General features: G+C 37.2%; 1 protein-coding gene across 1 annotated transcript in view; it reads right to left on the reverse strand.

Annotated features, from left to right (window-relative positions):
• Positions 1-3,159: 3,159 nt before the first annotated feature.
• LOC133635728 (uncharacterized) overlaps positions 3,160-14,668 on the reverse strand; it is an 83,000-nt gene continuing 71,491 nt past the window's right edge. Inside the window, exons 10-11 of the mRNA XM_062028976.1 lie at positions 8,294-8,386; positions 3,160-3,201 (exon numbers count right to left, since the gene is read on the reverse strand). The gene's annotated coding sequence lies outside the window, so the exon portion shown is untranslated. The remainder of the gene's footprint in view (positions 3,202-8,293; positions 8,387-14,668) is intronic.

Below are 14,668 nucleotides of genomic sequence, written 5' to 3' on the forward strand. Positions count from 1 at the left end.
GGACATTCCTACATATTAATGTGTACAAATAACATGTAGTACTGTGATATAGGGATGGGTCAAATGCAGAGGACAAATTTCACCACACCTAGTGTGTGTGTGACAATCATTGGTACTTTTTAACTTTAGTGCACTTTCCTATCACACCCCCATTGGTGGTCTAGGTTAGAGTGGTGACGATGACACAAGTACTACCTTTGCCTTCTGCGCCTTCGTCCGGGCGTCCTGCACTGTCCGTGGACTGGGCATCTGCAAAAATATGAAGACGGAAATTTAGCAATTACATATATTTAGTACATGACAACTTGCATACTTAACAATCTGCAGTAATTTTAATTTAAATGTATATGTATGTACAGTATATATATATATATATATATATATATATATATATATATATATATATATATATATATATATATATATATATATATATGTATATATATATATATATATGTATATATGTATATATGTATGTATATATATATGTATATATATATGTATATATATATGTATATATATATGTATATATATACATATATACACACACATATATACATACACAAATGTATATATATATATACATATTTACATATATATAAATATACCTATACATACTGTATATACACACATATATATGTTGGTGATTTATAGATATTTTTAGAGGACTTTATATTAAAATAATAAACAAACATATATACATATTTAGAGTAAATATATATATTTGTATTTGTTATTATTTTATCATTTTGTGACCTAAATATTAACCAAGTATTAGCATCACTGTTATTATAAGCGCTAACCCTGAAGAACTACTTTTAGTAACACGGCACCTTAATTATGGATGAAATGCAGCTACTGCAGCTACTGACGGGCAGAGCCGATGAGCTGCTGCATCGCCTCTGAGATGGTAAAAATTTATTCTAGAATATACATCATCCCTCTCACTTGGATAGTAGAAGGTTCTGGACATAAACCCATAAGTTGGTCAATTTTGACATCCAATTAAAAAAAATAAAAAAATAAAAAAATAAAATAAAATTACATCCAATTTATAGCCCTGTGACGAGACAAACACTTGTTTGCTCCCAGTATTTTTTACCTGAGTAGTGAGAATTGTGATTAATTAATCATCTATTAACGGGGAACGCAAGTCTTGTGCTGAAAGATATAAACATCCCAACAGTCTTTATCCCACTTAGAGCAGACTTGGTACAGTAAGTGATTGTTCTATTACAGTTTGTATATCTTGTTTAGCACTTAGCAATACTGCTACATGATGCTTAGTGTTTTACTAAAGCTGCATCTTTTTAGCACACACCTTCTAAAACTTGTAGATCATCCTCCTTATATTCAATCCAAATCAGATCCCACATCAGGGCGAGAAAAAACTCAACCCAATATTGTACAATTACATAATCGTGTCTTGTAAATTAAAACAAAAATTCAAATTATTCCTAAAAGTTATTGTATCAAAAAGTTTTCTCACAATATTGCAACTTTTTTTTTAATATGACTTTTTTCCCCACGAAATATGACTTCAATAATGTAAAGTGGCATACCTGTTTATTGAAACAAATTACTTTTTTTTTCTAAAATATTTCTTTCTTAAAAATATTTCTACACAACACTTGTAAAATAAAAATTTTTTCTTACAATATTGCATTTTTCTAAAAAAAAAAATAAAAAAATCACAGTACAATATTACTAATTTAAAAAAATATTTTTTTCATATAATATTTGACTTTAATCTTGACTTTTTTCCACACTATTTATATGACATTAATCATGTAAAATGGCATATTCTTTTCTTGTAAAATGTTAACTTTTTTCTTATTATATATGACTTTAATATTGTATAATTACATAATTGTCTTTTCTTACAATAATGCATCCCCCCCCAAAAAAAATTCACAGTACAATATTACTAATTTAAAAAAATACTTTTTTCATAATATATTTGACTTTAATCTTGTAGAATTACATACTTTTGTCTTGTAAAATAAAACAAAAATTCAGATTATTTCTAAAAGTTATTGTATCAAAACGTTTTAGCACAATATTGCAACTTTTTTTTTTTTAATATGACTTTATTTATTTGACTTCAATAATGTAAAATGGCATACCTATTCATTGAAACAAATTAGAAAATGTTTCCTAAAATATTTCTACACAACTCTTGTAAAATAAGTTATTTTTCTTACAATATGGCATCCCCCCCAAAAAAAAATTCACAGTACAATATTACTAACTTAAAAAAATACTTTTTTCATAATATATTTCACTTTAATCTTGTAGAATTACATCATTTTGTCTTGTAAAATAAAACAAAAATTCAGATTATTCCTAAAAGTTATTGTATCAAAATTATTATAATTTTTTTAAAAATATGACTTTTCCCCACAATATATCAGACTTTAATAATGTAACAATGGCATACCTATTTCTTGAATTCTTTTTTTTTTGTAAGTTTCTTAAATATTTCTACACAACTCTTGTAAAATAAAAATGTTCTCACAATATTGCAATTTCTAAAAAAAAAACTAAAAAAAACTTTTTCACAGGAATCTTGTAAAATGGCATACTTTTTCTTGTAAAACTTTAATTTTTTTTCTCAAATATTCCGACAAAATTCTTGTTCAATGACGTTTTTTCTCACAATATTACTAACTTAAAAAATACTTTTTTTTCAAAATATATTTGACTTTAATCTTCTAAAATTTACAAAATTGTGTCGTGTAAAATAAAAGAACATTTCACATTATTCCTAAAAGTTATATTATCAAAACGTTTTCTCACAATTTTGCAATTAAAAAAAATATTTTTTTACTTTAATCAAGTAAAATGGCATACCCATTTCTACACAATTCTTTTAAAATAGTTTTTTTTCTCACAATATTATAATAATGTCCGTAAGTCCTTCACCGTTTGTTTAATGATGCCAAAACTTCCAAAGCATTTTCAACAAAGCCCATAGGGGGCGTGTCCTAACATTTGGACATTCCTACATATTAATGTGTACAAATAACATGTAGTACTGTGATATAGTGCACTTTCCTATCACACCCCCATTGGTGGTCTAGGTTAGAGTGGCGACGATGACACGAGTACTACCTTTGCTTGAATTATCGTTGTCAACGCTTGACTTCGTACTGACGCCATCTGCGCCACCGGCCGGTGCACTGTCTGTGCACTGGGCATCTGCAAAAATATGAAGAAGGAAATTTAGCAATTACATATATTTAGTACAGGACAACTTGCATACTTAACAATCTGCAGTAATTTTAATTGAAATGTATATGCAGTATATATATATATATATATATATATATATATATATATATATATATATATATATATATATATATATATATATATATATATATATATATATATGCATATATACATATGTACATATGCATATATACATATATACATACATATATACATATGTAAGTGTGTATGTATATATGTATATATGCATATATATATATGCATATATACATACACACTTACATATATGTATACATATATAAACACACATATATACATACACACATTTATATATATACTGTATACATATTTACATTCATACACACATACATATACATAAATATACCTATACATACTGTATATACACACATATATATGTTGGTGATTTATAGATATTTTTAGAGGACTTTATAGTAAAATAATAAACAAAAATATATACATATTTAGAGTAAATATATATATTTGTATTTGTTATTATTTTATCATTTTGTGACCTAAATATTATTAGCATCACTGTTATAATAAGCGCTAACCCTGAAGAACTACTTTTAGTAACACGGCACCTTAATTATGGATGAAATGCAGCTACTGCAGCTACTGACGGGCAGAGCCGATGAGCTGCTGCATCGCCTCTGAGATGGTAAAAATTAATTCTAGAATATAAATCATCCCTCTTCTGGACATAAACCCATAAGTTGGTCAACTTTGACATCCAATTTAAAAAAAAAAAAAAAAATATATATATAAAATTACATCCAATTTATAGCCCTGTGACGAGACAAACACTTGTTTGCTCCCAACATTTTTTACCTGAGTAGTGAGAATTGTGATTAATTAGTCATCTATTAACGGGGAACGCAAGTCTTGTGCTGAAAGATATAAACATCCCAACAGTCTTTATCCCACTGAGAGCAGAAATTGTACAGTAAGTGATTGTTCTATTACAGTTTGTATATCTTGTTTAGCACTTAGCAATACTGCTACATGATGCTTAGTGTTTTACTAAAGCTGCATCTTTTTAGCACACACCTTCTAAAACTTGTAGATCATCCTCCTTCTATTCAATCCAAATCATTTAGGGGAATTATGGATATTTTTAGGGTGACAGCTTTGGTTCTGATGCTTGATGAAAAATATTACTGAAGAAACTGTCACACCTGGGTGAAGTCTTGTCTGGGTTTTGTCTGGTTTCATGTTGTCTTGTCATTTCCTGTTTTATTTTGAAAGGTTAACTCTCCCTCTCGTTTCAGGTCACTTGCCCTTCCTCCTGTTTCACTGGTCTGTCTCTCCTGATTGCCTGATTGTGTCCACCTGTGTCATCCACCCTCATGTGTATAAATGGCTCGTCTTCCTTCTGTCCTGTGCCAGAGTGATATCGTATGTTTTGTGTGAACCTCCAGCGGTCCATGTTCACAGTCATTGCCACGTTCTTTGTACCCTTTTTGTCAGGTAAGATTAGTTGTTTAGAATTGCCTCCCTTGGAGCGCCTTTTGTTGTTTTTGCATATTGTTCTCTTTGCAACCTTTTTCCCTCCGCAGCTGGAGCGTTTTGAGTTCATTGAGATTTTGTTAGTTTAGAGATTAGATAAGCTCGGCTTTTGGTAGCCTGTTAAGTTTCTTCTCTTTTTGACCCTTTCCCTTGTTTATAATAAATATTTCTTGTCAAACTCCTGCATCTGTGTCCAGAGTCCTGTTCCGGTCTTGACAGAAACAAAGACATAAACATGTGAATACTGTACTTTCTGATCATGGAGTGCATCATCTACTGTACTTCCTGGTTATCACGTGTGTGTGGAACGATGGGAGTGTATAAATGCAAGATGGAACTGGTTTTCAATCATGATATAGATATGATAACATGGTCAATAATATAAATAAGTTTTTTGCACTTGTTTTAAAAAGCTGCTTTTAACTTTTAGCACATGTAAACATACTGACCGTGTGTATGTATGTTAGCTTTATAGTGGGGTGGGGCCCTTTAGGAGCATAACAATATTAATAATCATAAGTAAGTAATATTGGAGATTGAAGTGGGGCCACAGGCGACATTTTGTTTAGGGCGACACAAAGCCAAGGGCTCATACTTTAGATGGTGTTATCCTATTTATTGACTTTATGGCAGGGAATGTCCAAAGTCTTTTTGGAAAAATATACGAGGAGAAGGACTACTCTGGACACGCTGACAGTCAAGATGACGCACAACAACTTGTAATGGTTACAAGAAAAAAGTGGAGGTTTTGAGTGTGGCAAAAATGACAAATACTAATATGTTGCTTGAAATATATTTAACTGCTTCGCTCAGGTGTGTCAAAACTGTCACTTTGGGGCCATTATTGGATTACTTTTTACTGGCACATATATATACATATATGTGTATATATATTAATACATGTACTTATGTTTATATATATGTTTGTGTACGTGTACAATTTATTTAAAAAACCCCTGAAAGTTTTGGATTTATATCCGATGGAAAGTTTCTTATTTGTTGAATACATTAAGCAAGAAATAACAAAATAAACTGTTATATTTTGACCAAAAAACATCTATTTTCATTAAGACTAGAACTCCCAGGGTTTTAGTACTCCCCCTGCAATTCACAGAAGGCAGCCAAAAGGCTGTCCGTTTAAAAATTACCACTCAACAACTGACAATTTATTTTGTAAATGCAGCCATTACACGGGAATGTGGTGGATTACTCGAATGTTCAGATTCGGGGGAGGTGTATGCTTGAATAGATGGAAGCTTCAGACATCTCCTGAGAGTTCTTGTGTTGCTGTAGGACTGTAGCTAATATTAGCTGTCAATTTCTCTGATCTGATTTGAAATACTGTTTCGTATGTTGTCCATATTCAAGTGCCCTTGTGCAAAACGTTTTTGTTTGATAGTGCTTTTGTTTCTGTAAAAGAATATTGTAAATATTACTATAGTGCATAATTCTTTTACAAAGAAAACTTTTTTCACACAATATTTTTTCACAATACATGAATCCTGTAAAATCCTACACAGGGTTTCCCGCGGCCGCCTTAACAACAAAGAGCCACAGCCTAAACTAAAGTCTTAACAAGCTGCTCCGCTTAGTTCTGCCTCTGCCTCTGTCAGTACGTCTCTGCAGCACCCAGCATTGTCCCACCCACAGAACCATCTGATTGGTTACACGCAGAGCGGTAACAGCCAATCAGCAGTGCGTATTCAGCGCGCATGTAACAGCCAATCAGCAGTGCGTATTTAGAGCGCATGTAACAGCCAATCAGCAGTGCGTATTTAGAGCGCATGTAACAGCCAATCAGCAGTGCGTATTCAGAGCGCATGGAGTCAGTCATAGACATCTCATTAGTAGACGCAGCATTTTCACATGCTTTGGCGTGTTTTATTATTCATTGTTTGCTTAACAGTAATAGAATATTCTCATATGCTATAAGTGACCAGACGTCCGAGATCAAAACTGGGAATATAATCCCAGAGAAGGGGGAAAAAAACGGTCAGCTATTTTTAAGTTCAAGAAACAATATGATTAGGTTATATATACATGTGTATATCCTACATAAACAATGTATGAATACATTAGATATCTATATATCTTAGGGACCTATAGACTGTATCTCTGTTGCTGCAGCAGCAGAGAGTTTTTTCTGTCTTGACACTTTGTATTGATATTTTGTATTACATTCTTCCCTTAAATGATGTTTACAGTGATTGTTTTATATGTATTTTTTATGTACGTCACTTTGGATAAAAGCGTCTGCCAAATACTTAAACATAAACATATATAAACACCTGAAAGTCTTTATAACAGCTAAAACCACCAATCTGTTTCACTGAATTCAGAATAAAACCAAATTCCGTTTTACCCAACAATGTTAGTATTATATAGTATTAAAAACAATATTCACAGAACAATATTACTAACTTAAAAAAACACTTTTTCATAATATATTTTACTTTAATCTTGTAGAATTACATAATTTTGTCTTTTAAAATAAAACAAAAATTCAGATTATTCCTAAAAGTTATTGTATCAAAATTATTATAATTGTTTTTAAATATGACTTTCCCCACAATATATCAGACTTTAATAATGTAACAATGGCACACCTGTTTCTTGAATTCTTTTTTTTTTTCCAGTTTCTTAAAATATTTCTACACAAATCTTGTAAAATAAGTTTTTTTTCTTACAATATTGCATTCCCCCGCCCCCCCCCCAAAAATTCACAGTACAATATTACTAACTTAAAAAAATACTTTTTTCATAATATATTTGACTTTAATTTTGTAAAATTACATAATTTTGTCTTGTAAAATAAAACTAAAATTCAGATTATTCCTAAAAGTTATTGTATCAAAATTATTATAAATTTTTTTTAAATATGACTTTTCTGCACAATATATCAGACTTTAATAATGTACCAATGGCATACCTATTTCTTGAATTCTTTTTTTTTTTTAAGTTTCTTAAAATATTTCTACACAAATCTTGTAAAATAAAATTGTTCTCACAATATTGCAATTTCTAAAAAAAAAAAAAAAAAAAAAAAACTTTTTCACAGGAATCCTTTTTTTCTCACAATATTACTAACTTTAAAAAAAATACTTTTTTTTCAAAATATATTTGACTTTAATCTTCTAAAAATTACAAAATTGTGTCGTGTAAAATAAAAGAACATTTCACATTATTCCTAAAAGTTATTTTATCAAAACGTTTTCTCACAATTTTGCAACTAAAAAATGTTTTTTTTACTTTAATCAGGTAAAATGGCATACCCATTTCTACACAATTCTTTTGAAATAGTTTTTTTTCTCACAATAATTATAATATTGTCCGTGAGTCCTTCACCGTTTGTTTAATGATGCTAAAACTTCAAAAGCATTTTCAACAAAGCCCATAGGGGGCGTCCTAACATTTGGACATTCCTACATATTAATGTGTACAAATAACATGTAGAACTGTGATATAGTGAACTTTCCTATCACACCCCCATTGGTGGTCTAGGTTAGAGTGGCGACGATGACACGAGTACTACCTTTGCTTGAATTATCCTTGTCGGCGCTTGACCTCGTACTGACGCCATCTGCGCCTCCGGCCGGGCGTCCTGCACTGTCCGTGCACTTGGTATCTGCAAAAATATGAAGACGGAAATTTAACAATTACATATATTTAGTACAGGACAACTTGCATACTTAACAATCTGCAGTAATTTTAAATTGAAATGTATATATATATATATATATATATATATATATATATATATATATATATATATATATATATATATATATATATATATATATATATATATATATATATATACGTTAGAAAGGTTCCCAAACTCTGTCCACCTTAAGAGACTGTTATGAGCCGTCCACCTTAAGAGACTGTTATGAGCCGTCCACCTTAAAGGCCTACTGAAATGAATGTTTTTTATTTAAACGGGGATAGCAGATCTATTCTATGTGTCATACTTGATCATTTCGCGATATTGCCATATTTTTGCTGAAAGGATTTAGTATAGAACAACGATGATAAAGATTGCAACTTTTGGTATCTGATAAAAAAAGGCTTGCCCCTACCGGAAGTAGCGTGACGTAGTCAGTTGAACATATACGCAAAGTTCCCTATTGTTTACAATGATGGCCGCATGAAGTGAGAGAGATTCGGACCGAGAAAGCGACAATTTCCCCATTAATTTGAGCGAGGATGAAAGATTTGTGGATGAGTAAAGTGCAAGTGAAGCACTAGTGGGGAGTTGAAGCTATTCAGATAGGGAAGATGCTGTGAGAGCCGGGGGTGACCTGATATTCAGCTGGGAATGACTACAACAGTAAATAAACACAAGACATATATATACTCTATTAGCCACAACACAACCAGGCTTATATTTAATATGCCACAAATTAATCCTGCATAAAAACACCTGCGTGTTTGTTATGCTAGCTCCTAGCTCCTCTGCTAGCTCCTAGCTCCATAGAACACGCCAATACAATTCAAACACCTGATCAACACACACAATCACTCAGCCCAAAAGACCGTTCACCTAACCCAAGGTTCATAAAGCTTATATATTTTTAAAAAGTTACGTACGTGACGCGCACATACGGTCAAGCTATCAAATGTTTAGCAGCCAAGGCTGCATACTCACGGTACCTGATATTCAGCTGGGAATGACTACAACAGTAAATAAACACAAGACATATATATACTCTATTAGCCACAACACAACCAGGCTTATATTTAATATGCCACAAATTAATCCTGCATAAAAACACCTGCGTGTTTGTTATGCTAGCTCCTAGCTCCTATGCTAGCTCCTAGCTCCATAGAACACGCCAATACAATTCAAACACCTGATCAACACACACAATCACTCAGCCCAAAAGACCGTTCACCTAACCCAAGGTTCATAAAGCTTATATATTTAAAAAAAGTTACGTACATACGCAAAAAAAAGTTGCGCACATACGGTCAAGCGATCAAATGTTTAGAAGCCAAAGCTGCATACTCACAGTAGCACGTCTGCGTCTTTGTCATCCAAATCAAAGTAATCCTGGTAAGAGTCTGTGTTGTCCCAGTTCTCTACAGGCGTCTGTGTATCGAAGTCAAAAGTCCTCCTGGTTAGAGTCTCTGTTATCCGAGTTCTTCCATCTTGACTGCATCTTTCGGGAATGTAAACAAAGAAGCGCCGGCTGTGTACTGTTGTTGCTGACTACGTTCGAAAAATACGTCCATTTCGCACCGACAACTTTCTTCTTTGCTTGCTCAGCTTCCTTCTCCATAATGCAATGAACATGATTGCAACAGATTCACGAACACAGATGTCCAGAATACTGTGGAATTATGAAATGAAAACAGAGCTTTTTCGTATTGGCTTCAATGTGGAAGGCATACCCGTGTTCGCCGGGCTACGTCACGCGCATACGTCATCCTCAGAGGCGTTTCGAACCGGAAGTTTAGCGGCAAATTTAAAATGTCACTTTATAAGTTAACCCGGCCGTACTGGCATGTGTTATAATGTTAAGATTTCATCATTGATATATAAACTATCAGACTGTGTGGTCGGTAGTAGTGGGTTTCAGTAGGCCTTTAAGAGTGCAAGGTATTGTGGCGTGCTCATTCATTCTACCCACAACAGAGCACAGAGCGGTGAATGCACGTCATTTACATTTGCTGCCTGTATATATATGAAACCTATAATATTGTACAGCACTGCGGTGCCGGGTGCGTCATTGACGAACGTAAGTTCATTATATAGTTAAGAATTCTAATGTACACGTACAATTGCCTGTTTGACTTTTCTGCATTTGTTTGTTTCCGACGCTAGTTGAAAGTAATCCATTACTTACTTGCGCGCAGTGTGCCTTGTTTACAGCGTCTATACAATGTAATTCATGTAACAGTTCTTTATCTCTTTAAAGAGAGCATTTGCGGACATTTGTGCCTTGTACATGGAGGCAAGCACCTTATTCTGCACGGCAGGTCACAAGTACCACGTTTACGTGCCTTCTGTAGCGTGCAGTGACACCTTGTGGTCTAGTTAAGACATTTAAGTTCAGTTAAATGTTGGGATGATGTTATTTGAGTGTTTGGTTTGATGCTATCCTGCAGTGTGTATGGCAGGGCTTACTGTTTACTGGTGAAGCTAATGTTTACTAAATGCTAATTATTACCGGTATATGCTATATTGTGTATCCATGATATATTATTGCATTAAGGTGATATGTGCTATTACTGGTATTCTATACTAATTGTTTATGATGTTCTTATCTGTTTACTACAGAACCACCTATACTAGCCAGTGTTGTACCATTCAACTAATCCATGCCTGTCAACCTGCCTACAAAACAAGTAAACTGCCCTATGCCAAACGAACTGTCCTGTCCATTGTGTCCTGACCGACGCCCCGGGGGCGAATGAGACTACCTTTATAGAACCATACAGTCCTTTTATAACTCTCCACAACATTGTGGTCCTTCGAGCCGGATAGCTTCATTTACCCCTGGACAGTATGGACTTCGAAGGATTAGGAGCACGGCCTAGGCGTCAAACACGCCCACCAACCCGCTTTGATGATTACCAGCTCAGCAACATCAGGCAAAGACACAGGCACGGGCATGAAGAAGAATGGTTATCTCACGAGAAGGAGGGTGCAGCCAAGTCAACCGCCCCATACTCTACCCCCGCTCCCTACTCCCATCAGCTTAGGCGAGATGCTGCTTGTCATGAAGAGGACCCGTACGAACCAGAGTGGCAGAGGTACAGGTCAGACACCCAGCTAGCCCACCTACAGCATGCAGAGAGAGAGACAAGGGAGGAGTTGACCCGAGAACCAACCCCAATCCATCATTCACCTCAGGAACTCTCTCTAAGAGATGAAGTCAGTCAAATACTGAGAAAAAGCGCCATACTACAGCAGTCACAGCTGACCGTGCAAGCGGATGTGGCTGCATTAGGTCAAGTTCATAACGAAATTAGAAGACTGACTAACACAGTAATCAACCTTCAGCAAGGTACACCACGACCCACCAGTCAACTCAACCCCCATTCTGTATATACCGAGGATGAAGAGGATTGGCCTGAACCCCCTCCACCATGGCCAGACACAGCGGCCCTGGAACGTCCGCCAGGTCAACCAGTCATGGACCGACTAGATCAGATGATGGTTGAGCTACAGCTGATAAGGAGCCAGACCTTGTCAGCTAGCCACCGCAAGGTGTCACCAGCGAAGGTTGGCAATAAACCACAGTACCTTCAAACCCGACAGCTAAGTAGCGAGCCTTGTCCCCCCTACATGGCTCACACCTACACCAGTCCTACACGCTCTCCAGAGGAACCTACCTACATGGCACGCTATCCACCGCAACAGTTGCCACACCACTTCCAGCGTGCTGTTCAGCCCCCACACCAGAGACCTGCGTATCACACCACTACATCAACAATGCTGCAACACCAACCACCGGCTCAGGCTCCTCCCACCAGAGCTATGCCCCACGTTGCAGACTATGCACCCCAGCAGCTGCTGAACCAGTACCAGCCACACTACGCACAAGTACAGTATCTCCCTCGTGTAACTCCCTCCTATGCAACCACTTATACGTCTAGCCAGCCTGGGTACATGCCAGTGTCCACACAAGCAGCCCCGTGGATGCAGAGACAGGGCCAGCAAACCCCTCCTCCACCACGCTATGAATCAGCAGCTGCAGCTGCTGAACATAGAGGCCCACGCCCGACCATACCAAACTTCAGTCACTACGACCCATGTGAGTTTGCCCGTTTGAAAATAGCCCTGGAGAACCTCCTGCCTACAGAAGGGACTGAAATGTTCAAGTACCAGATTCTGGTAGACCATCTGAGGCTTGAAGAGGCAAAATTGATAGCAGATGCCTATCTCAACTCCCCCACGCCCTACACTGACACCATGTCGGCCCTCAATGAGAAATTCGGCCAGCCCCACCAGTAAGCCCTCAGGAAGATAACGAGTGTGCTAGACTCACCTGATGTTCACCGTGGAGACACCGCAGCCTTTGGGCGGTTTGCTCTCCATGTTCAGTCCTTGGTTGGCCTACTTAAGTTGTTGGGCACTGACGGTGAAGTGGAGCTTCGCTGTGGATCTCACGTGGTGAGACTGTTAAGCAAACTACCCGCAGAGCAACGGGCAGACTTCCGTCGGACCACCTTTAAGAACCCCGGGACTGTTCCCACCCTGTGCGATCTAGCCCAGTGGCTCCAGCACGAATCCTGGTGTCAGGATTTCGACAGACAGACACTCATAAGAGAAAAGGAAAACCAAGTGTCCCGGTATGAGGGTCGCCAGGGACGGCGACCTGTTACCGTCCTCCATGGATCAAAGGACTCTGAAGAAAATGATGGACATACTAGAGCCTCAGAGGGAAAGAAGGGGAGAGCTAAGCCCTATTGCCCTTTCTGCGAGAGCGATGAACACTTCCTCAGCCAGTGTACAGAAGTCACAAAGCTAAACAAAGAAACTCTCACTGAGTGGATAAAGGCCAACAAAAGATGCTGGCGCTGTGCACGGCCTCACCAAGCCGCTCAGTGTGACTTAAAGAAGACCTGTGGCCTATGCCAAGGGAAACATCTGCAGGTCCTTCACGACGTAAATGATCGACCACCAAGACCGACAAGCAAGGAGGAGAGCTGCCTGGTGAGCTCCGCCACTGAGGTTCTGTACGTCGACCGTCCTTCAGTCCACACTAGGGTCTTACTGAAGGTCGTCAGAGTGCTTCTTCGTCACGGAAATCGCACTATAACCACCTACGCCATCTTGGATGACGGGTCCGAAAGGACCATGCTCCTGCCAGCAGCTGCCAGAGAACTTTGCCTACAAGGCACACCTGAGGACCTGCCCCTGAGAACCATTAGACAGGAGGTCCAGACCCTCCGTGGCTCTGCGGTATCCTTCCACATCTCTCCTGCTGCTGAGCCAAAGACCAGCTTCCTAGTCTCCAGAGCCTTCACCTCAGGTCGCCTCGGCCTAGGCGAACAGTCATACCCGATGGACCGACTCCAGAAGAGGTACGCCCACCTGGTCGGTTTACCAATTGAGCTCTTCCACAGTGCCAGACCCCTAGTACTCATCGGCTCCGACCACCCACACCTGATCACCGCTATCGAGCCAATCCGACTGGGCCTGCCAGGTGGGCCTGCTGCCGTCCGGACCAGGCTAGGCTGGACTCTTCAGGGCCCAGCAAGATTCTCCCAGCAGCCCCTACACTCACAGCAGTGCCTAGTGACATCAGTTCACCCTCCAGCTTCAGAACTATTCAAGCACGTCGAAAGGCTTTGGCAGCTCGACACCCTTCCATATAAAAGTGAGAAGATTGTAACCAGGTCGAGACAAGATCAAGCAGCAGTAGCCCTGCTAGAAGAGAAGACCACCCGCGTGGAGGTAGCAGGAGTCTTACGCTACGCCACCCCCCTGCTGCGCAGGCGAGACATGCCTCTCCTTCATGCCCCCAAAGAAGCCGTCATGCCGAGTCTGCCGAGCACAGAACGGCGGCTAGCTAAAGACTCAGAACGTGCCAAGGCTTACAGCGCAGAGATCCAGAAGCTGGTGGATGCAGGCTCTATATATATATATATATATATATATATATATATATATATATATATGTATATATATATGTATATATATATATATATATATATATATATATATATATATATATATATATATATATATATATTTATATATATATATATATATATATATATATACCCTGCCTTCCACCCGATTGTAGCTGAGATAGGCTCCAGCGCCCCTCAGCGGTAGAAAATGGATGGATGGATATACATATACATATATATATATATATATATATATGTATATATATATATGCCTAATATATATATATATATTAGGCAGCACGGTGGCAGAGGGGTTAGT

Source organism: Entelurus aequoreus, linkage group LG20 (genome assembly GCF_033978785.1).
Source record: "Entelurus aequoreus isolate RoL-2023_Sb linkage group LG20, RoL_Eaeq_v1.1, whole genome shotgun sequence".
NCBI classification, from domain to species: domain Eukaryota; kingdom Metazoa; phylum Chordata; class Actinopteri; order Syngnathiformes; family Syngnathidae; genus Entelurus; species Entelurus aequoreus.